Source organism: Pristis pectinata, chromosome 10 (assembly GCF_009764475.1).
Source record: "Pristis pectinata isolate sPriPec2 chromosome 10, sPriPec2.1.pri, whole genome shotgun sequence".
Classification (NCBI taxonomy): Eukaryota; Metazoa; Chordata; class Chondrichthyes; order Rhinopristiformes; family Pristidae; genus Pristis; species Pristis pectinata.
In genome coordinates, this window is record NC_067414.1 from 73,724,788 (window position 1) to 73,746,967 (window position 22,180).

The window sequence follows — 22,180 nt, forward strand, 5'->3', positions numbered from 1 at the left end:
ATAAAATTGGAAATTCCACCCTGCACGTCCCTGATCAGATCATTAAATATAAAAATAACCACTGCTGATGCCTGGGTAGTACCAATGTTCACCACCCTCCCCCTCCCCCACAGCCTGAAAATCAGCAGCTTATCCAATCCATAAACTAATTTCTTGAATGCATTTCTACTGATCCTTTTATTCAATGGTTGAATTTTAATGAACAGTCTTTCATGGTAGACTTTAACAAACACCTTCTAAGAATTCAAATACGGTATATTACATCTTCCAGGTTACTCTCATCAATCCTTGCTTAATAAAATCCTGACTGTTTTTAAAAGCTTCTCCAGCTCAGAAGTTAAATTGATTGGCCTGTGGTTAAAGGGTTTGTCCTTACACATCTTTTTGAACAGGGGAGTAACATTTGGCATTCTCCACTCCTCTGGCATCTCCCTGTATCTGGGAAGATTTGGAAGGTCATGACAAGTTCTTCTGCAATTTCTACCCCTGATTTTCACAGCAACCTGAAATGCACCCCTCCTGATAGAGTGACATACACTTTAAATTAAATTAATCTTTCCTGTACTTTTTTCTCAATTTTCACCCCTTCCATTATCACTGACACTGCTCTTTAACTGAGACTTCAGCAAACTCTGCCCTTTTTCACCATACGTAGATCACTTTTTTGGTCCCTATCAGCCACACCCCTCCTCCTGTTACCTGCTAAGTATTTACTTACCCTTTCTATATGTCCATTCATGTGAAAGAATTTCGCAACATCCTCAAATATAAACTGTATGTAGTTTGTGACATCAATCCTTAAACAATCATTTGCAGAAAGTCAAAGAATACAGATTTATATAAGTTTAAAAAGTATGTTATATATTTTGAAAGCTTTTCTCTTTCCCCTCCTCACCAATGTAGGTTCCTGGCCAATGAAGACATTCCAATTCTTTTTCCAACTTTCACATGAAGAAATAGTCATTCGCCTTCTCCTGTAAAATATATATTTATACACAAATAGAAAGTGAAATAATTTTGCAATTAAGTATTATTATATTAAGGCTACCAAATTAAATGCTAACTACTGGACAAACTACTGAAAATGAGATTTGAAAAGCAGTACCAAACCTTTTAAATGTTGTTTTATCAATATGTTCTCCTGCTGGCCTTTTCCTAGAAGGGACTTTATGTTTTGGAACATTATTGATGGGTGTTGGTGCCTGGAGTTAAACACAAATAGAATGAAGTTGTTTCTCTCTGTCCTTCTGTTGGTTTCCAGCTAGTTATAGAGTAATAGAGTCATAGATCTATACAGCACAGAAACAGCCACTTCGGCCCATGCTGACCACATTGCCCAACTGAGTGAGTGCCTGCACTTGGCCCATATCCCTTTAAACTTCCAGTTCTTGCTTTGCTTGGTCACTTTGTGAACAATATCCCTTCTTGAAGACAAACAAAATCAATTAAAGGGTTTCTCTGTTGTTGAGGGCTAGAAGAAGATATGTTGTGACTGAACTGGTCATCCTTCACTCTCTTGAATTCTTGTACAGTGTCACAAAGATCATGGCCTCGCTGCACATCCTGAATATGTTTCGTTATTAACTCCAGGTTATGCTTCAGCAACGGTATTTCCCTTTGGTTTCTTAGATGGACAATGGATGCTTTGGGTTCATATTGATCAACAGCCATGTTGAGACAGTGCAAGTCAATTTCAGATAGGATGCAAAGTAAGAATACTTTCATACCAGAAAAGTTCAGAGGTGAAGTGATCAAGGAGTCGATGTTCATGTTGTCATATCTATCTCATGTTTCAATGCTATGTAAATGTACCCAAACTTTACCGTTACCCTAATACAAGCTGCAATCACAATACTGAAACAAGAATATTTACAGAGGTACTTCTTTTTTGTACAATCAATGATATTGAACATTATCAATCAAGGAAACCCATCATTTTTTTACAAAATTGCAATGCAGTTACAACTTGAAACAATAAAATGAACACACAAGAACCATTTCACATGATAGAATTTTTCTGTTTTTATAAAACTAAGATGTAAAGAACTTGTATTCCATAATAGTATCCTTATTATAATAAATATCTCAAATTGCTTCACAGGAGTAGCATCAGAAATAATTAGATTCCATATTACATATAAAAATATAATAATGTTAGTGATCATTAGATTGCCAAGAGCCAGATTTTAAGGATTTCAGTTGTAATGAACAATTAATGAGTTGAAATGTTAACTCTATCTCCCTCCACCTGACCTGATTTGCTTTTGAGTTAGATTTTAATGCCCATCTTAAAAGAAGAGGGAGAGGGAGAGGGGGGGGAGGGGGAGTATTTTGAGGAGGAAATCTTGAGGTTGAGCTTTTGGACCATTGAAGACACTCTTCAATTTTACGGTAATGGAAACAAAGATGTGTGAGAATATGTGGAATCCAGAGATATTGGAACATTGCAGCAGAGGGATAGGGAAGGAAAGGCAGAGGTGGGATTTTGTGATTAGGCTCTGATTTTAAATATGAGGCATTGCTGAATGGGACCAGTGTTGGATTTGAAGTAATGTGTGAAATATTGAAAGGTGATCGATCTGATGAATCATTTATCTTTATTTCTCCAGTGATGCCGAGTATCTCCAGCATTTTCTGTTTTTATAGAGTTTTAGCACTGGAAAGCAATAGAACTTTGCATTTTGTCAGAGGTTAGTGCAAGAGTCTCTTAAACTGTAACTTGTGAGCAACAAGTTAAAAATTCACTTCTCATCTTCTCAGTGAATCCAAGAGGAAATATATACAAAAGTATAAATATAAACAAAATCATCAAGTGTTTTTCCTTTGAGGGGAGTTTCCCAAATCCTACCACATTACTAATAAAAAAAAACAGAAATTCAACAATACCAGAGCTTAAGCATCAAAAGAGTTTAGCCCCTTGTAAATCCCTTTATTACACACGTGGTGTCCAGGAGCTGCACACCACGAACTAAAGGTCTGAATCGTGTTTCCCTGCAGTTGGCAGCTACCAACTGTTTAATGTTCAATGCACGTCAGGCTTGCACAGATCTGCATCGAAACACGGAAGCTCAGGATGGGCTGGAGGTCAGATGCCGACATTGTTGAGCTCAGCAGCAGAGCACTGACGCGTGGAGGAGAGGCTATTGATTCACTTGGCATCCAGCACTTGTCTTTACACCAGGGACGGTTGAGTGCATAGACAGTGATCCACTGGAAGCCCTGTGGAAAATGGCATGTGTTGGTAGCTGCTTGTGTTATTTTACATAATTTTAATGGTTTAAATTACTTATCTGTACTTTACAGTACTTTGAACATGTAATGTTTTGTTTTTCAATTTATCTTAATAGCTTTTAAATAGTTCATAAAAGCTTTCACTAAGGCACTGCTTTCCTCACTACTGTAATTCCATGACCAGTGATGACCCTTGTATGCTTTTCTTCATTGATGTGTGAGCCTCAGCAGCAAATAGAAGCTAGTACTGTAGAGGGTAGCACATTTACTCTGGCCATCTCACATGACATCTTTCAGCATCCATCTTTCGACCCTCCAAAAGAATCCCTTCTCCAACATACCTACAATGCACATGGAGCTTGTGTGTTTTTGGAGCACATGGGTGTTGTTACTCACAATCAGGGGTGAAAAGATCACTTTTCCTGATAAAAGTTCCAACAATAGCCAAAATTAATAAAACTATCTTTTGCAACAATCAGAACATTACATTTGTAGAAGTTTATAATTAGACAAGAATGGATCACAATAAAAAATGCAGAGGACCCAAGTAAAATTACCACAAAATATCTTGAGTATGATAAACCATAATTAACATTGCTATCGGTCTACCAGGCATTAACTACTAATTTTAAAATTAGTCTTAAATAGTGTTAAAACAGAAAGTGTTTCATCAGTGAGTATATAGTTGGGCATGGAAGAGTGAAAACCAGGACACTGAGGAAAGTTTTCTGACAATTATAATAAAATTGATTCCAATTCAGAAAGCAAAAAACCCAAACTTTACTTAATTTCATGCCCTTATTACTTAGCATTTCATCACAATAAAAGATTTATAGATATTTATGTTTATTTCAAATAAAATAAATACATATTGCAGTTGCAAATGTTTACTATTCTTTATTAACTTTATACTTTAGTATTTCTTGATATTTAAATGTTACAGGAAATGAGAATTGCAAAACAGTTTCAAATGTTTTCAAAGAGTCTGCTGTAAATGGTGATTCCATTGGGTGGTTTCCAGTTGGCATCTGGTTAGTTCAGAAATTGTTGGTTGGTGCTGGTTCCCTGAATTAGACACATGAACTAATTTGTTTCCTCTTTATTGCTGAAGATTTCCAAACCAGCTCTTGCATTGCTCTATCAGAGTTTCAGAATGTACTTGAGGACTAACCCTTAATACAGAAAGAAGACCGAGATCAATAAATTGGTTCAATAATATTCATTGGTGAGTGACAGAAGCCACCAACAAGAGGTGGTGAGAAGAGAATCTTGGGACTAAGTGAAGTGCTGAAAATTCAGCTGAATTTCACTTTTGTTCTGTCCAACAGACTTTCCAAGGTGGTACTGACCTTGATGTAATTTGACAATGATGAAACTACATTGCCCCAACTGTGGACGCTGAATAATTGTACAGCAGTCCAACTTAATGAAGTCTTGCACATTCTTTTATTGCTTTATTTGAGGCTACTCTACCTGATTCACCCTCAGGTATCATACATACTGTGTAATAGTGCAGTAGTGGCAGGCACGGTAGTGTAGCAGTTAGCGTAACGCTTTACAGTGCCAGTGACCCGGATTCAATTCCGGCCGCTGTCTGTAAGGAGTTTGTACATTCTCCCCGTGTCTGCGTGGGTTTCCTCCAGGTGCTCTGGTTTCCTCCCACACTCCAAAGATGTACAGGTTAGGAAGTTGTGGGCATGCTATGTTGGCACCAGAAGTGTGGTGACACTTGCGGGCTGCCCCCAGAACAATCTACGCAAAAGATGCATTTCACAATGTGTTTTGATGTCCATGTGACTAATAAAGATATCTTATCTTAGAAAAGTGTCCTCTCATTGAACAGCTACTAACACTGGCTCATGATGCCCACCTGCCATTTGCGATGATTCCAATGTCCTTGCACAAAATTGAGTAAAGCCACTAGTAGCACCAACCTCCCCACTCAGAAAAGCCACCATGAAAATATTACAGTTACACTTATTCTGAAAGCAACATTGAACATCCATGCCCTGGGCACCAACCCAATATCTACAATGGAAGAAACAATGGGCTATAACCACTGTAGGAAGAAATAACTCACTGAATCTACAAGAGGTCCTTCAGCAGACAGGAGATGGCCCTCAAAAGCAGATGAATAATGGGGCCACCTGTGCCAAATTGCTGGATAACCCAAATTGCAATCGCGGCCATGACTCCCAAACCACAGGCCACATCATAACAACCTGTCCTGCAAGGTCTATTAGGGAAGGTACCTCATTTCACTGAGGAGCCCACAGAGTGGATTTGTAGACTGGACATTTGAATGGGAGTGTTTGCATGTTCCTCATGAAGCTGGGAGGTATGAAGTAAACCCTAGAGAAAAAGTTAAATGAAGTCAAAGTATCCTTTTAACAACGTGTTAATTTGCCTATTATTGCCCATCATCAGATGCTGAAAATTAGCTATTCCAGGCATATAGCCATAAGGCAGTAACTGTTATAGAAATATAAAATTTCTTGAATTTTAAGCTTGTGTAGGTAATGTACCAGGTAGGGTTCATGAAATCTTTTATTGTCCTGTTATAGACATCAATGTGGTTGCATTCTCAACCTACCTTTGTCCAATTAAGTTCATGAACTATTAAGCAAAGACACCTTGAATGCACTAGTTATTGCTCTTACCAAATATCTGGGTCTTGCATAAGACACTCCACTTTCTTTTCCTGTTTCTGAGGCTCTTTTGGACATGTTATGTTGCCCAAGTCCATAGGCTTGATAACGTCATCTGGCTTCAATATCTACAAGCAAAGAAAAGAAATGGAAAATAATCAGCAGGATGCTTGATTCAGTCCTGAATGCCCCAGTATATTTCTAAATTACTAGAGTCCTAGTCAAATCCTGGTTAAGTTTTTCCCAAGGTGGTGAGGGCTGTGACTTGGAGCGAGAAGTGGGACTCTCAGTGCACGAGGTGGGAGCCATATAAAGAGGTGAGTGTTGGGACCCAGTTCTTTTCACTTGGAGTAAGAAGTGGAACTCTCTGCCATGCTTCCAGTGCCAACATTGCATGCCCACAACTTCCTAACCTGCACGTCTTTGGAAAAATTAAGGTAGTGTAATGGTTAGCATAACACTGTTACAGTGCCAGTGACCCGGGTTCAATTCCATCCACCGTCTGTAAGGAGTTCATACGTTCTCCCCGTGTCTGTGTGGGTTTCCTCTGGGTGCTCCAGTTTCCTCCCACATTTCAAAGACGTATGGGTTAGGAAGTTGTGGGCATGCTATGTTGGTGCCAGAAGCGTGATGACACTTGCGGGCTACCCCCAGAACACTCTATGCAAAGGTGCATTTCAATGTGTGTTTTGATGTACATGTGACTAATAAAGATATCTTATTTTAATTACAGAAATAAATAAATAGTGCAAAAGAGAAATAACGAGGTCGTGTTCATGGACAGTTCAGAAATCTGATGGTGGAGGGGAAGAAGCTGTTCCTGAAACATTGAGTGTGAGTCTTCAGGCTCCTGTACCACCTCCCTGATAGTACTAATGTGAAGAGGGCATGTCCTGGATGGTGAGGGTCCTTAATGATGGTTGCTGCCTGTTGATGATCACAGAATAATAGAGAGATATGTGATGTATGAACGTACACCTTCCATTTAGTAAGGTCTGATTGTAACCTCAAATCTGCATTGTTGTCCATCTCCAGTCTCCTCCTTACCCATCAGAAATCTATCTACCTCTGCCTTAAAAACATTCAAATACTCTGCTTTCACTGCCTCTGGAGAAAGAAGGGTCCAAAGGACCCTTTGACAGTAAATATTCACCTTATCTTGGACTTGGATGGGCAACACCTTATTTTGAAAGATTAACCCCAAGCTCTAGATTCTTTCATAATAGGAAACACCCTCTCCACATCCTTCCTATTAAGACCCCTCAGGATCTTCCAATAAAGTTGTTTCTCACTCTGCTGAACTCCAGCAGATACGCAGCTAGCCTGTCCAAATTTTCCTCATTAAACAGCCCACCCATTCCTTGTATTAGTTTTGTAAACTTTCTCTGAACTGTTTTCCTATGTGTTACTATCCTTTTTTAACTAAAGGGACCAACATAGCACTCTAGATATGATTTCACCAATGTCCAAAATAACTGAATCCTAATGTCCCAACCATAGAGTTACAGCATGGAAACAGGTCCCTTGGGCCAACTTGTCCATGCTGACCATGGTGTCTTCCTGACTTAGTCCCACTTGTCTGCATCTGGCCCTTATCTCTCTGAACCTTTCCTATCGGGGGAAGGATGTATCAAAGAAAGATGACCATAAATCTATTCAATAAATGGGGGATAATGTTGCCAAAAGTAAGATGTTGAATGAAAAATTATAATTTGAATGGACTATGATACTTCAGAATCATTAGTTAAATTAAAATTTCACTGGAAAGAGTCAGCTCAGGGCTTATGAGAGGCTGAGAAGTCAGAGGGAGAGAAGGTTATTCAACAACTGTTTTCAGCCTGAGGTCTTGCTGGGGCCACTGGATAAAAAGTCAAGTCTGAACTACTTTAAAGCCTGCAAGACCAGATGAAAAATGAGTAATAAAGTGCAGCAGGCAGAATGGTTTGGGGCCAAGGGAGTTTCTTTAATGGAAGCTGGTGGAAAGGGAGAAACAGGACTTACATTGACTTACAGCAATTAAACTGGATGGAAGCAATAACCAGGAGTAGGGGATGGAGGTGATGTATACCTGTAGTCTTCAAACTTCTTATAAGCAGACTGGTTGTTACCATAGTAAAACAAAATGCTGGAGGAAATCAGCGGGTCAGGCAGAATCCATGGAGGGAAATGGACAGTGGACATTTTGGGTCAAGACCCTTCATCAAGACTAGAAAGAAAGGGGAGATCGCCGGTATAAAACGGTGGAGGGAAGTGGTGAAGTAAGAGCTGGTGGGTGATAGGTGGATCCAGGTGAGAGAGGGATGATAGGCAGGTGAGGGAGGAGGAGAGTGGGAATGATAAAAGAAGTGTCTCCATTGTTACCATAGTATCTGTTGTTCTCTGGAAAATGCACGGCTAAGAGATAACCCTGTGCCAAATGTTAAGTTACTGTTGTTAGAATTGATGTAATGTGCTTAAATTCATTTGGCTGCATTGGACCGCAACAATACTTAGCACCTCCTACAGGCTTAATGCCAGGAAAGCAGCAACAAGATGCTATTTTCAACATATAGTATATACTACAGACCTTTGTATTAATAACATTTATTTGAATTCAAACTAGCACCATCCATCTTTGACAGAGATCTTTAATCTTTAAAGAGGACCAAGGTGCCAGCAGAATGCATGGTTCCAGAATATTTGTGCAGTGAGCTTAAACCCTTGTTTTAGTGAACGTCATCCAGAACTAGAGACGAACATTGACATGAGAAAGTCACTAATGCAGTAGAAATGCTTTTGAATTAATTTTACCTGAAAGCGAAAGAGTTTTTCCCTCCAGCAACAATGAAGTTCTCAACAATGTAAAGCATCTTCTCTGGATAAAATATTGGTGCTTAAGAGACTTATCTAACACAAAGTCAGTTAAATAGGTGAATCATTTAACAGGATACCAGTCACTTGTTGGTCGTATCACAAACCAACTTTTATTATACTATCTGCTAATATTTAGGACAGCAGCTAATAATAGTAAAGATACATCCACCATGGGAATAGGCTACTCACAGGGAAAGGTGTTTCAGGAACGTACAAATCCATTTTGTTCCAGCTTGGTTGACCATTTGGGCTGGACCTATTAAAGGAAAAATAAAGAAACACAACAACCTGCCATTCCTCGCACTATATTCACTAGGACATATCTTTATGCTGCAAATGATTTCACCATGAATGGTAATTATCTACAAACAACAGCTGCACTGCACATGAGTGTGACACAATGGTGGTGTTATGGCGACATGTTGAACAGACTGAAGTGTAGAATCACGAAGAATATCAGAGAATATGTCCGTCATACAAAATCCAGACCATGCAACCCAACCAGTCTCAAGGTGGTGCTATAGCTACACTTGAGCCACTTCCTGTTCTTCCTTCTAATTCTGGCAGCATAATTTACAATTCCTGTTTTCCAGTTTATTCCTGTTTATCCACATTTCCTGTAACTGTATCTACACTATTTGGAACTGATTTGATGAAAGGTCATTAAGTCGAAATGCTAATTCTATTTGTCTCTCCATGGACACTGCCTGACCTGTTGACTATTTACATCATTTTCTGTATTTATTTCAGATTTCCAGCATCTGCCATGTTTTGCTCTTACATATCTGTTATTATAGAACAACACTGCCCATGATGTTGTGCCAACATTTTATCCTACTCTTAAGCTCTATCTAACCCTTCCCTCCCACATAGCCCTCCATTTCTCTATCATTCATGTGCCTATCTAAGACTCTCTTAAATGTCCCTAATGTATCTGCCTCCACAACCTCTGCTGACAGTGTTCCGCACACCCACCACTCTTTGTAAAAAAAATTACCTCTGACATCTCCTCATGCCTACTTCCAATAACCTTAAAATTATGCCCTCTCGTGTTAGCCATTTTCGCCCTGGGAGAAAGTCTCTGACTGTCCACTCAATCTATGCCTCTTATCTTGTACACCTTTATCAAATCATCTCTCATCCTCCTTCGCTCCAAAGAGAAAAGCCCAAGCTCACTCAGCCCATCCTCATTAGACATGCTCTCCAATCCAGGCAGCATCCTGGTAAATCTCCTCTGCACCCTCTAAAGCTTCCACATCCTTCCTATAATGAGGCAACCAGAACTGAACACAATACTCCAAGTGTGGTCTAACCAGAGTTCTATAGAGCCGCAACATTACCTCGTGGCTCTTGAACTCAATACCCCAATTAATGAAGGCCAACAAACTATATGCCTTCTTAACAACCCTATCAACCTGCACGGCAACCTTGAGGGATCTATGGATGTGGACCCTAAGATCCCTCTGTTCCTCTACACTGCTAGGGGTCCTGCTATTAATCTTGTATTCTGCCTTCAAATTTGATCTTCCAAAGTGAATCACTTCACACTTTTCCAGGTTGAACTCCATCTGCTACTTCTCAGCCCAGCTCATCCAAGTCATTTATATATATAAAAAAAATCACAAGCAGGAGTCCCAGAACAGATCCCTGCAGAACACCACTGGTCACCAACCTCCAGGCAGAATACTCTCCATCTACAACGACCCTCTGTCTTCTATGGGTGAGCCAATTCTGAATCCACACAGCCAAGTTTCCCTGGATCCCATATCTCCTGACTTTCTGAATAAGCCTTGCATCACGAACCTTAAGCACCTTAGTAAAATCTGCGTACACCACATCCACTGCTCTACCTTCATCAATGTGCTTTGTCTCATCCTCAAAGAATTCAATCAGGCTCGTGAGGCATGACCTGCCCCTCACAAAGCCATGCTGACTGTCCCTAATCAACCTATGCTTCTCCAAATGCTCATAAATCCTGTCTCTAAGAATCTTCTCCAGTAATTTGTCCATGACTGAAGTAAGACTCACTGGTCTGTAATTCTGAGGATTATCCCTACTCCCTTTCTTATACAAAGGAACAACATTTGCCACCCTCCAATCATCTGGCACTACTCCTGAGAACAGTAGGGATGCAAAGATCATTGCCAAAGGCACAGCAATCTTTCCCTCGCTTCCCATAATAACCTTGGATATATCCCATCCGGCCCTGGTGACTTATCTATCCTAATGTTTTTCAACAGTTCCAACACATCCTCTTTCCTCACGTCGACATGCCCTAGTGTGTCAGCCTATTGTACGCCATCCTCACAAACATAGAGGTCTCTCTCTGGTGAATACTGAAGCAAAGTATTCATTAGGACATCCCCTACCTCTTCTGACTCCAGGCACGTTTCGTCTTTTATCCCTTATCAGCCCTACCCTCATTTTAGTTATATTCCTCTTCTTCAGATACATGTAGAACACCTTGGGGTTTTCCTTAATCCTACTCACCAAGGCCTTCTCATGCCCCCTTCTAGCTCTTCTAAGTCAATTCTTAAGCTCCATCCTGGCTATCTTGTAACTCTCCAGAGCTCTGTCTCATCCTTGCTTTCTAAACCTTAGGTAAGCTTCTTTCTTCCCCTTGACAAGAGGTTCTACATCTCTTGTTAAACATGGTTCCTTCACTCTACAATCCTTACCCTGCCTCAATGGGACAAACCTATCCAGAACCCTATGCAAGTACTCCCTAAACAACTGTCACATTTCTGTTGTGCACTTCTCCAAGAACATCTGTTCCCAATTTACACTCCCAAGTTCCTGCCTAATAGCATCATAATTCCCCCTTCCCCAGTTAAATGCATTCCTATATTGTCTGCTCCTATCCCTCTCCAAGGCTACGATAAAGGTCAAGGAGTTATGGTCACCGTTTCCAAAATGCTCTCCCACCAAGAGATCTGAAACCTGATCAGGCTCACTGTGTGGTACCAGGTCCAGTGTGACCTCTCCTCTAGTCAGCCTGTCCACATACTGTGTCAGGAATCCTTCCTGGACACTCCTAACAAACTCTGCCCCATCTATCCGCTTTACACTAAGGAAGAACCAAGCAATATTAGGGAAGTTGAAATCAGCCACAGCGACAACCCTGTTATTTTTGCACTTTTCCAAACTCTGCCTCCCAATCTGCTCCTCAGCGTCTCTGCTGCTATTGGGGGGGTCTGTCGAATAGAGTGATCACTCCCTTCCTGTTTGACTTCTACCCACACTGACTCAGTAGATGATCCCTCCAGGATGTCCTCCCTTTCTACCCTGATCAGCAAAGCCACTCCCCCACCTCTTTTACCTCTGTTCCTGTCCCTTTTGAAACATCTAAGCCCTGGAATATCCAGCAGCCATTCCTGCCCTATGACAGACAAGTCTCTGTAATGGCCACAACGTTGTAGTTCCATGTACTTACCCATGCTCCAAGTTCATCAGCCTTGTTCCTGATACTTCTCACATTAAAGTAGACACACTTCAGTCTATCCAGCTGACTGCAATTTTGCCCTTTCAACTGCCTGTCCTTCCTCACAGTCTTTCTACACTCTGCATCTACTTGTACACGAAATGCAGCAACCTCTGACCTATCATTCAAGTTCCCATCCCCCTGCCAAACTCGTTTAAACCCTCCCCAACAGTTCTAGCAAAGCTGCCCGCAAGAATATTGGTCCCCCTCCAGTTCAGGTGTAATCCGTCCCTTTTGTACAGGTCATACCTTCCCCAGAAGAGATCCCAATGATCCACAAATCTGAAACCCTGCCCCCTGCACCAACTTCTCAGCCACGCATTCCTCTGCCAAATCAACCTATTCTTCCCCTCACTGGTGCATGGCACAGGCAGCAATCCAGAGATTACTACCTTTGAGGTCCTGCTTTTCAGCTTCCTACCTAGCTCTCTATATTCCCTCTTCAGGACCTCATCTCTTTTCCTACCTATGTCATTAGTACCAATACGTAACACGACCTCTGGCTGTTCACCCTCCCCCTTCTGAATGCTATGGACCCGATCTGAGATGTCCCTGACCCTGGCATCTGGGAGGCAACATAACATCCAGGAGTCTCTTTCATGTCCACAGAATCTCCTGTCCGCCCCACTTACTATGGAATCCCCTATCACTACTGTTCTCCTCTTCTCTCCCCTTTCCTTCTGTGCCACACAACCAGGCTCAGTGCCAGAGACCTGGTTACTGTGGCTTTCCCCTGGTAGGTCATCCCCCCAACATTATCCAAAGCAGTATACTTGTTACTCAGGGGAACAGCCACAGGGGCACTCTGCACATCCTTCCTACTCCCCTTCCTTCTCCAGCTACCTGCCTCCTGCAGCTTAGGAGTGACTGTCTCCCTGTAGCTCTTATCTATGAACTCTTTGTTCTCCTGTAGGAGCTGAAGGTCATCCAGCTGCATCTCTAGTTCCCTAACATGGTCTGTAAGGAGCTGCAGCTGGATGCACCTCGTGCAGATTTAGTTATCAGGGAGACTGGATGTCCCCCAGAGCTCCCATGTCTCACAAGGTGAACACATCACTGGCCCTGGAACCATTCTAACTACTCTGGCTTGGCACTAGAAGGAAAGAAAGAAACTTACTAGAGACTTACCTTAGCCTCCGCCTCCTCTCGCCAAAGCCTCTTGAGCCAAAGTCTCAGTCCCCCACTCTAACACTGGTCCACTCAACAATGGCCACTCCAGAATAGCTGCACTGTTTGACCGTACCTTCTTTTTATTGGCTGCTGTTAATTAGCCAATCAACTAATAACAATTTGCAAATTTGCCTCTTTTCGACTCCTGCAAGATGAAACTCACAAGCACAAGCACAGAGACTCACCTCCTTTCAAAGCTCCCGCTCCAAATCTCGCTCTAACTCTCGACTCTGCAAGGTGAAATTCATTCATCTCATTGTTCCCTGTAAAACTCATTCTTTATTTAGATGTTTTCACAAGTGGGAGAATCTCAACCGAGGGGACATAGTTACATATACAGATAAGAGGCCTTTTATAAATTGAGGGGTGCAGAAAGTTCTTTTTGCAGAGGGTGGTGGAAGTCTGAGGACTGGGGAGACTAGATCAATAGATGTATTTAAGGTGGAAGTAGATAAGTTTTTGAAAGATTGGGGAATTGAGGGTTATGGGGAACTGGCACAGAAGAGGACTTGAGGTCAGCATAGATTAGCTATAATCATATTGAATGATCCAAGTGCACCTATTTCCTTGTGTTCTTGTGTAGTTGTTGATCTGCTTTTGTTAATGGCTTCACTAACCTGCAATTCTATTTTTATTGAATCATGCACTTGTTCTCCCAGCTTCCTTTGAAACTGCTGTCCATGTAGATTCTTATTGACTCAAGTAAAATATCCTCATTTTCCAACCCAAGCTGCAATGCTTCTCACTTAACCAGGGTGAGATTAATTTGTCAGTAATCCTTCCATTCTGCAAACATATAATTAATGCCGCGGAGACACCATGGCCAAGAAAGCTCACCAGCACCTCTACTTCCTCAGGATGCTAAAGGAATTTGGTATGTCCCCTTCGACCCTCACCAATTTTTATCGATGCACCATAGAAAGCATCCTATCCGGATGCATCAAGGATTGGTATGCCAACTGCTCTGTCTGAGACTGCAAGAAACTACAGAGAGTTGTGGACACAGTTGTAGCACATCATGGAATTCAGGGTCTCTCCTCCATGGATTCTGTCTGCACTTCTCGCTGCCTTGGTAAAGCAGCCAACATACTCAAAGACCCCTCCCACCCCAGACATTCTCTCTTCTACCCCCTCCCATCAGGCAGAAGGTACAAAAGCCTGAAAGCATATACCACCAGGTTCAAGGACAGCTTCTATCCTGCTGTTATAAGACAATTGAATGGTTCCCTCATACAATAAGATGTCCTCAGAATCTACCTTGTTATGACCTTGCAGCTTATTGTCTGCCTGCACTGCACTTTCTCTGTAGTTGTTACACTTTATTCTGCATTCTGTTATTGTCTTACCTTGTACTACCTCAATGTACTGTGTAGTGAATTGATCTGTATGAATGGTATGCAAGACAAGTTTTTCACTGTAGCTCAGTACATGTGACAATAATAAACCCATTCCAATTCCAATTCTTATCATATGAAGCAATTCTCAGTGACGACTATCATCTCAATTTGATGGTTGTCCACAAACTTAAACATCATCTATTTGGTTCCAATGCCTGCATGGTTAATTAATATTGTGAACAATGGTGGTCCCAACACCAATCTCAGTGGGATCTGGCCCCCCGCCCCCCCTTTACACCTTCAGGCACACTGCTCTGTACTCCTACCCTCTGCCTTGCTCTTGCAGCTCTCCAGTCTGCATCTGGATAGTTTACTGTTCAATCAGGAGGATCTCTGTATTGCAGTAAGAATCCTGAATTCCAACCAAAATAAAACATTCCATGATAGACTATACAAAAACTGACAGATTTATACTTTGCTGCAATCAGAGTAAGCATATCTAGAACTGGGTGGGGGGGTGGGGGGTGTGGTGAGCAAGATGAACAGAGGAAAGATTTGAAACAAAACAATTGACTTTGGAATATTGTGTTTCCTAGATCAGGCTGAATACAGCTCCTTGCAGGAAAAATGTGCAAGAAGATTGGAATAAACAGACATAGTCACTAAATAGGCTTTTCTCTTGCTGTAGTATTTATGATAAGTTGCTAGCTATCTTAAAAAAATGGGGAACATGCATGATGTCCATTGAAAACTCTGTGACTAACTCTGTAACTAGCAAAGACTTGGTGGGATGAATGAGCTTTAACTAGATTATAACACCACATACATTTCCCTAGCATCATCCAGAAAAAATTGCTCCATCAATGTAAAAATGGAAATATATGTATGTCAACCACTTGTTAAATATTCAGACATAGTCACCATTTAGAAATAACCAGATCACAAATGACTAGCATCAAATATCATGAGTTATTCCAATGAAGTAAACAATGACCTTATTTCATATGAATGCAAAGCCGCAGACTTTATGCATCTCATCCTTATTCTAAGGGTTATTGGAACTTTGGTTTTAAATGCCAATCACAGATGTCAAGTTATGACATTAATACACAAAAGCATAAACCAGATATAAGTTATATCACATCTTCCGGAGTGTGAAGTTGGTGCACTCGTCGTGAAAACAGAAGTCACAAAAAAGAAAAAAAAGTAACAAAATAATGAAACATTATGTATTTTCCTGGAATAACAAATGATATGACACTCCTTTCAAATTGGATGCATCCACAATCATCCCCCACAGTAGCCTGATATCAACATTGCTATCCAGTTCAGGATCTGACATGTTCCACGTCCATGACATCAGCAATGCTCTTTGTACGTAAGGCTCTGGCACTCTCACTTCTTTTCTACAGCTGTGAAACCAGGATACCTACTCGAATCACCTGAAGGGCCTGAAATGCCTTCAGCAGCCTGCCTTTGGAAGATGCTTGATGTAAAGTAGGAGAATGACCATATGAATGCCAGTGTTTCCTCTGATGTCAATACCACCAGCACTAAAGAATTAAACATTAGCTTCAATGGAGAGGGCAAGGTTTGATCATGTCTGATGTACACCTCCCTAAACAACTTACGCAAGGAGTCAGGACTTGAGGATCAGGAGAAATGTCTCAAGGACACTCTCGAAACTAATATTGTGTCACAGACACCAAACACATGGTGATATTAGTTCAGCACAAGGTTACATGGCATCAGCTTGTGAGAAGGTACATCCCATTTTGAAGATGGCCATTTTGCCTTGGAGGCAGAAAAACAGAAGAAAGGGGAAGGAATATTTAATTTAAATGGGTATTTGAAGGTCTGTTTCTGTGCTGTATGATCCTATAATCAAAGATTCAGATGTAAATGGTTCTAAATTGTGTTAGAATGGCGACAGATTCTTTCACCTTTCCTAGTAGTACCTCATGGCTTAAATGTTCTGTATAATTCACAATATTTAGTTGCATAAAAACAGAGGAACATTAGAAAAAGGAGCAGGAGGAGGCCATTTGGCCCCTTGTGGCTGCTCCACCATTCAATAAAATCATGGCTGATCTTTTATCTTGGTGCGAGTTTCCTGCACCAACCCCAAATTCCTTAATTCTGCCAATACTTGAAAATTTGTTGAGCTCTGTCTTGAATACACTAAGTGATTGAGCTGCTGCAGTCCTGCTGGGGAGAGAATTCCAAAGTTACCTTGCCCTCTGGGTGAAGATGTTCTTCTTAATTCAGTCCCCAATGGCTGACCCCTTAGTTGAGGCTGTAACCTCTGATTTTAGACACCCCAGCCACAGAAAACATCAACTACCTTGTCAAACCTCTTAAGAATTTCGTACATTTTACTGAGGACTCTTCTCATTCTTCTAAACTCCATGGAGCATAGGTCCAGCCTGCTTATCCTTTTATATGACAAACCTAGCACTCCAGGAATCAATCTGATGAAATCTTCATGACAATCTTCTATTTTGCATAAGGAGGGAGACCAAAACTGTAGGCAATTTAACAGATACAGTCTCACCAGGGCCCAATATAATTTCACATTTGTACTCAAATCCTCTCACAACAAAGTCATTCTTAACTGCTTGTTGAATTTTCATGTTACCTTTCAGAGATTCAAGTACAGACATATATCCAGGTCCCCCTGAACACCTCGCCTTTCCACCTCTCACCATTTAAAAAATTCTCCACCTTCCTATTTAATCGATATGTCTTGACATTTTTCACCATTATATTCCACCTGCCATGTCCTTGACATTTAAAGGGCCTGCCTATATCCCCTTGAAGTTTCTCTGTGTCCCCTTCACTACTACCTAATTTTATATTGTCAGCAAAATTCGATGTGCCACACTTAGTCATAGAGTCATAGAGTTGTACAACATGGAAAAAGGTACTTTGGCCCAACTGGTCCATGCCGACCAAGAAGTCCCATCCAAACGAATCCCGTTTGCCAGTGTTTGGCCCATAACCTTCTAAACCTTTCCCATCCATCTATCCAACTGTCTTTTAAAAGTTGTTATTGTACCTGCCTCAACCACTTCATCTGGCAGCTCATTCCACATACATACCACCTTTTGTGTAAAAAAAGTTGCCCCTCAAGTTTCTCTTAAATCTTTCCCCCCTCACCTTAAACCTATGCCCTCTAGTTCTTGATTCTCCAACTCAGGGAAAAAGACTGAGTGCCTTCACCTTATTTATGCCCCTCATGGTTTTATACACCTCTAAGATTTCACCCCTCAGTCTCCTATGCTTGAAGGAGTAAAGGTCCAGCCTATCTAATCTCTCTCCATAACTCAGTCCCTCAAGTCCTGGCAACATCCACGTAAATCCTTTTTGCACTTTTTCCAGTTTAATCACATCCTTCCTATAACAGGGTGACCAGAACTGAACACAAAACTCCAAGTGTGGCCTCACCAACATCCCCTCATCCAAATCACTGCCATGGATTCTGAATGGCTAAGTTCCTTGTGGAAACCCATCAGTCACTACCTCCCAACCTGAAAATGACATGTTTATTCCTACAATCTATTTTTTGTTTGTAACCCAACCCTCAATCCACACAGTACATTACCGAATGTGCTGTGCTCTCATTTTTAAAATTGCCGTTGTGTGGCACTCTGTTGAAGGCCCTCTGAAAGTCCGAGCACAACACAGTAACTGGTCCTCCCTTTTCCTGGTCCTCCCTTTTCTATACTATTAATTACAGACTCAAGAAATTTCAATGGATTCGTCAAACATTTGTCCCTTTCGTAAATCCGTGATGACTATTATTATTTTCCAAGTGCTTTGTTACCATTTCGTCATTAATTTCTCCCTCTGCTTCCACTTCACAGAGCAATACCAGGACAGAATAACATGAAAAATTATTTTAGTGTATTGTCCCAAAAAAATTTCAATTTGATTGGGCCTCACGGTGATGTTACATGAGGAAGAAGTGTGGGAAGAATTAAATGCTGTAGTTTTACTTGTTTTACAGAAGTCATTTATTTTGTGCAGATGTGTAAATTATTCAAAGGTGAACTACAGCTGTGAGTGGTGCTGATAGAACATTACCATCTGTAAGGCTGTCAAGGGTTGTTGGTGACCTGTTGTGTTTTGAGAATTCCCCTGGGGTCTAATCTGGAATTGAGCTTGGTCCAGGGATCGGATTTTGCTAGAAATAAGTACAAACAGGCTGTAGTTATTTTAATGGAGTCTCACCTGGAAATAAATATTATCAAATACAGTCCAGCTGAACATAGCTTTGTGATCTCTCAGAAAGTTGCCAAGCAGGTGAAGATCTTAACCGGTTTATCAATGATGAAGCGATGTTGTACACATTATGCCAACCAGGGACATAATGAACAGACCTGTTTACTGGGCTCTTGCACATACTTATTTTGCACAACCTGTTTTGCTTCAAGCTATCACTAACCAGTTTATTAAGTTAAAATACACAAGTACAATACATACTGCAGGGTAGCTTGTGCATTAGTGTAATAGATACTTTAAGCAGCAACGATTAATGTTCTCCCTATTTACCCTGTATGGGGGAACTGCAGAAGTCACATCTGCTATTCTTCCTACCAGATGTTGACTGTTATCATTGGCATAGTGTGCTGCCTACATTCAGAGGCACAATAAGCTCATCCACCTTTACTGCCTGCAAACAGAGGAGGGAATGAAGTTAAGCAGGACCTTCAAACCAGTCCCAGGAGCCTATGTATATCCCTAAATGACTAGAGACTCTGAGCCAGCTCCTGCGAATTGTCCTCAGGTGTGTGAGTGAGGAATGAGCTGAAGGGTATAGGAACAGATCAAGATTAGATTTGTTCAGTTGTCAAAATATGCTTCATGAAGGTTGATTCAGAGTTAGCAGGAGGTGACACTGAGCTTCTAGACCATGCTGAGACCTGAGGTTATCGCTGCATGATCCAGCACTGGACACTCTGAAATGAGATGATTTCAGTTTATGGAGCACCTTCTGCATGGTCAGAACTTCAGAACTTCATCAGACCCTTCCGATGAATGGTCTTTGACTTGAAAGTGTTAGTCTATTTCTTCTTCCATAGATGCCACTTGATCTCTCTTCACTCCTGCAATAAAATAAGTTACCAGTAGGATTTTTCTGTCATCTTTTTTGACCTGCCTGTTGATCCTATAATCCTCCAACATCACCTCTCCTCTGTAATCCACTGAAGCCATACTGCCCAGACTTGTGTAGGGTGCACCAATGTCTTCTCTGCTTATTCCAATATTGCTCGCTTTGGAGCATCTCAAGATGCAGGGTTATCCCACACTGAAAACCTTTGGAGTAATGGCAGAGGCAGTTTGAACAAGATTACAAATGAAGCTGAATGGTACTGATGTAAGGTCATCGACCTGAAAACTTTACTCCACAGATGCTGAGTATTTTCCTCATTCTCTGTTTTTATTTATGAAGCAAGATTTCATTCTTCATGTTGCATATTTACTATTTCAATCTTACTCATGTTTGCTTTTGTTAATGGCCTTATTAACCTGTGTTTCAACTTGTAGTGATTGGTATATCTACACTTAAGTATTACTTGGCTTCTCTCCTCCATCTGGATGCTTATTTCCTAAGGGGGCTTGACAGGGCAGAAGTTGTGATGCTTTCATTAGTGAGAGAGTCACAAATAAGGGGAGATAACTACAACATAAGGGGTCAGTCATTTAAAACTGAGGTACATAGAAAGTTCTCCTCTCAGACAATCTCTAGAATCCTCTGCCCCCGGGGGTGGTGGAGGTCAGATCACTAGATATGTTTAAGGTTGAGATGGATAAATGTTTGAAAGATCGAGGAATGTTGGATTATGGGGAACTGGTACAGAAGAGGAGTTGAGGCCAGCATCGATCAGCCACGATCATATTGAATGGCCTGGTGGTCTACGCCTGCTCCTATTTTCTTGTGATCTTGTGTTCATGACTGGGCCTCATTGTGACATTGCTTAAGGAAGAAGTGTAGATATTGTTAAACTCTGTGGTTTCGTCTATTACAAAAATCACTTATTTTGTGCAGATATGTTAATTGATTCAAAGATGAAAAACAGCCATGAGTTATGAAGATGACCATTTGTGAGGTCAACAGGGTTTGTTGTGTTTTGACAATTCCTCCGGTGTTCGAACTGGAAATGAGCTCAGCCCAGGAATAGGTTGTGGCTGGAAATAAAAACAGATTGTAGTTATTTTTATGTAAATGAGCGACCTCAGTGCAGTCTCATATGGGAATTAAATGTTATCAAAAACAGTTTAGCCCAGGAACCAATGAGTCTTGGCAGGAAGATTAAGGTACAACTTTATAAAACATTATTTAGGCATTGGATGAGTACTGTGTGCAGTTCTGGTTGCTGTACTATCAGAAAGATGTGATTGCACAGGAGAGTGCGTTCTGGAGACACAGCAGGATGTTGCCTGGGATGGAACATTTCAGTTAAGTGGAGAGACTGGAGAAGCTGGCTTTGTTTTCCTTGGAGCAGAAGAGGTTGAAGGGGGAGCTGATAGAAATACACCACATTTTGAGTAGCATATATAAGGAAGATAGTTAAAAAAAACTCTCTGTGGCAGAGGTGTCTAAAACCTTGGACAGAGTAAGGGGTAAGAGGTTTAGAGGGAATCTGAGGAAGAATTGTATTTCACCAAGAGGATGGCTGGGATCTGGATTGTATGGCCTGGAGGGGTGTTGGAGGCAGGAAATCTCACAACATTGAAGTATCTGGATGAACACTTGAATCGCCAAGGCACAGAAGGCTACAGAATAAGTGCTGGTAGATAGGATTAGTATTGATGTGTAGCTGCTGCTACCGTGATGCGAAAGCAAGACACTAGTCGATGAGTTGCAGAACAAAACTGATTTATTTTCCCACCTTGCGTGGGCCTTTTAAGAGGAACGGTTCCTGCCCACCGAAAACGAAAATGACGTATGTGCTGCGTCATCAAACTTTTCCCGCACGCGGGTTCTCCCCATCGCTCAGGAAAGACGAAGGCCCAGCGCCATCTTAGGCCTCGCCGCTCCGACGACGCGCGACCCGACTGCCGAGCCGGTTCGCTTGCTCGGACGGTGAGTCGCTACACAACCCCCACACAGCCACCCCCCCCCCCCCCCCCCCCCAAGAACCGGCAATACCAAGGTTCGCAGGCTGTGTGAGCCGTTGCTTAGGAGGTTGGCCTCTGCGTTGCGGTGTTGGGACCTCGACCGGTTGTTGTAGATCTAAATGGGCCGGTTTGAGGCGGTCCATCATGAAGACTTCTTCCTTGAAGTCTTCCTTGAATATCCAAAATAAAGGTGGACCCATTATTCCTGATGACCCGGAACGGCCCCTCGTATGGTCATTGCAATGGTGCCTGGGGTGTGCCCCTGTGAACGAAAACGAACTTACAGTCTCGTAGTTCCTTGGGCTCACAGGATGGGGCTTGACCATGCCGCGGAG

The 22,180-nt window shown here is 41.6% G+C and overlaps 1 long non-coding RNA gene across 1 annotated transcript; it reads right to left on the minus strand.

Moving 5' to 3' along the window:
* Positions 1 to 4,295: 4,295 nt before the first annotated feature.
* Positions 4,296 to 19,736, minus strand: LOC127575384 (uncharacterized). Its single transcript, XR_007957045.1, has 4 exons — positions 19,714 to 19,736; positions 8,922 to 8,988; positions 5,892 to 6,007; positions 4,296 to 4,403 (listed from the first exon to the last, which is right to left on the minus strand). It is a non-coding gene; the product is annotated as an uncharacterized LOC127575384 (long non-coding RNA).
* Positions 19,737 to 22,180: the final 2,444 nt, after the last annotated feature.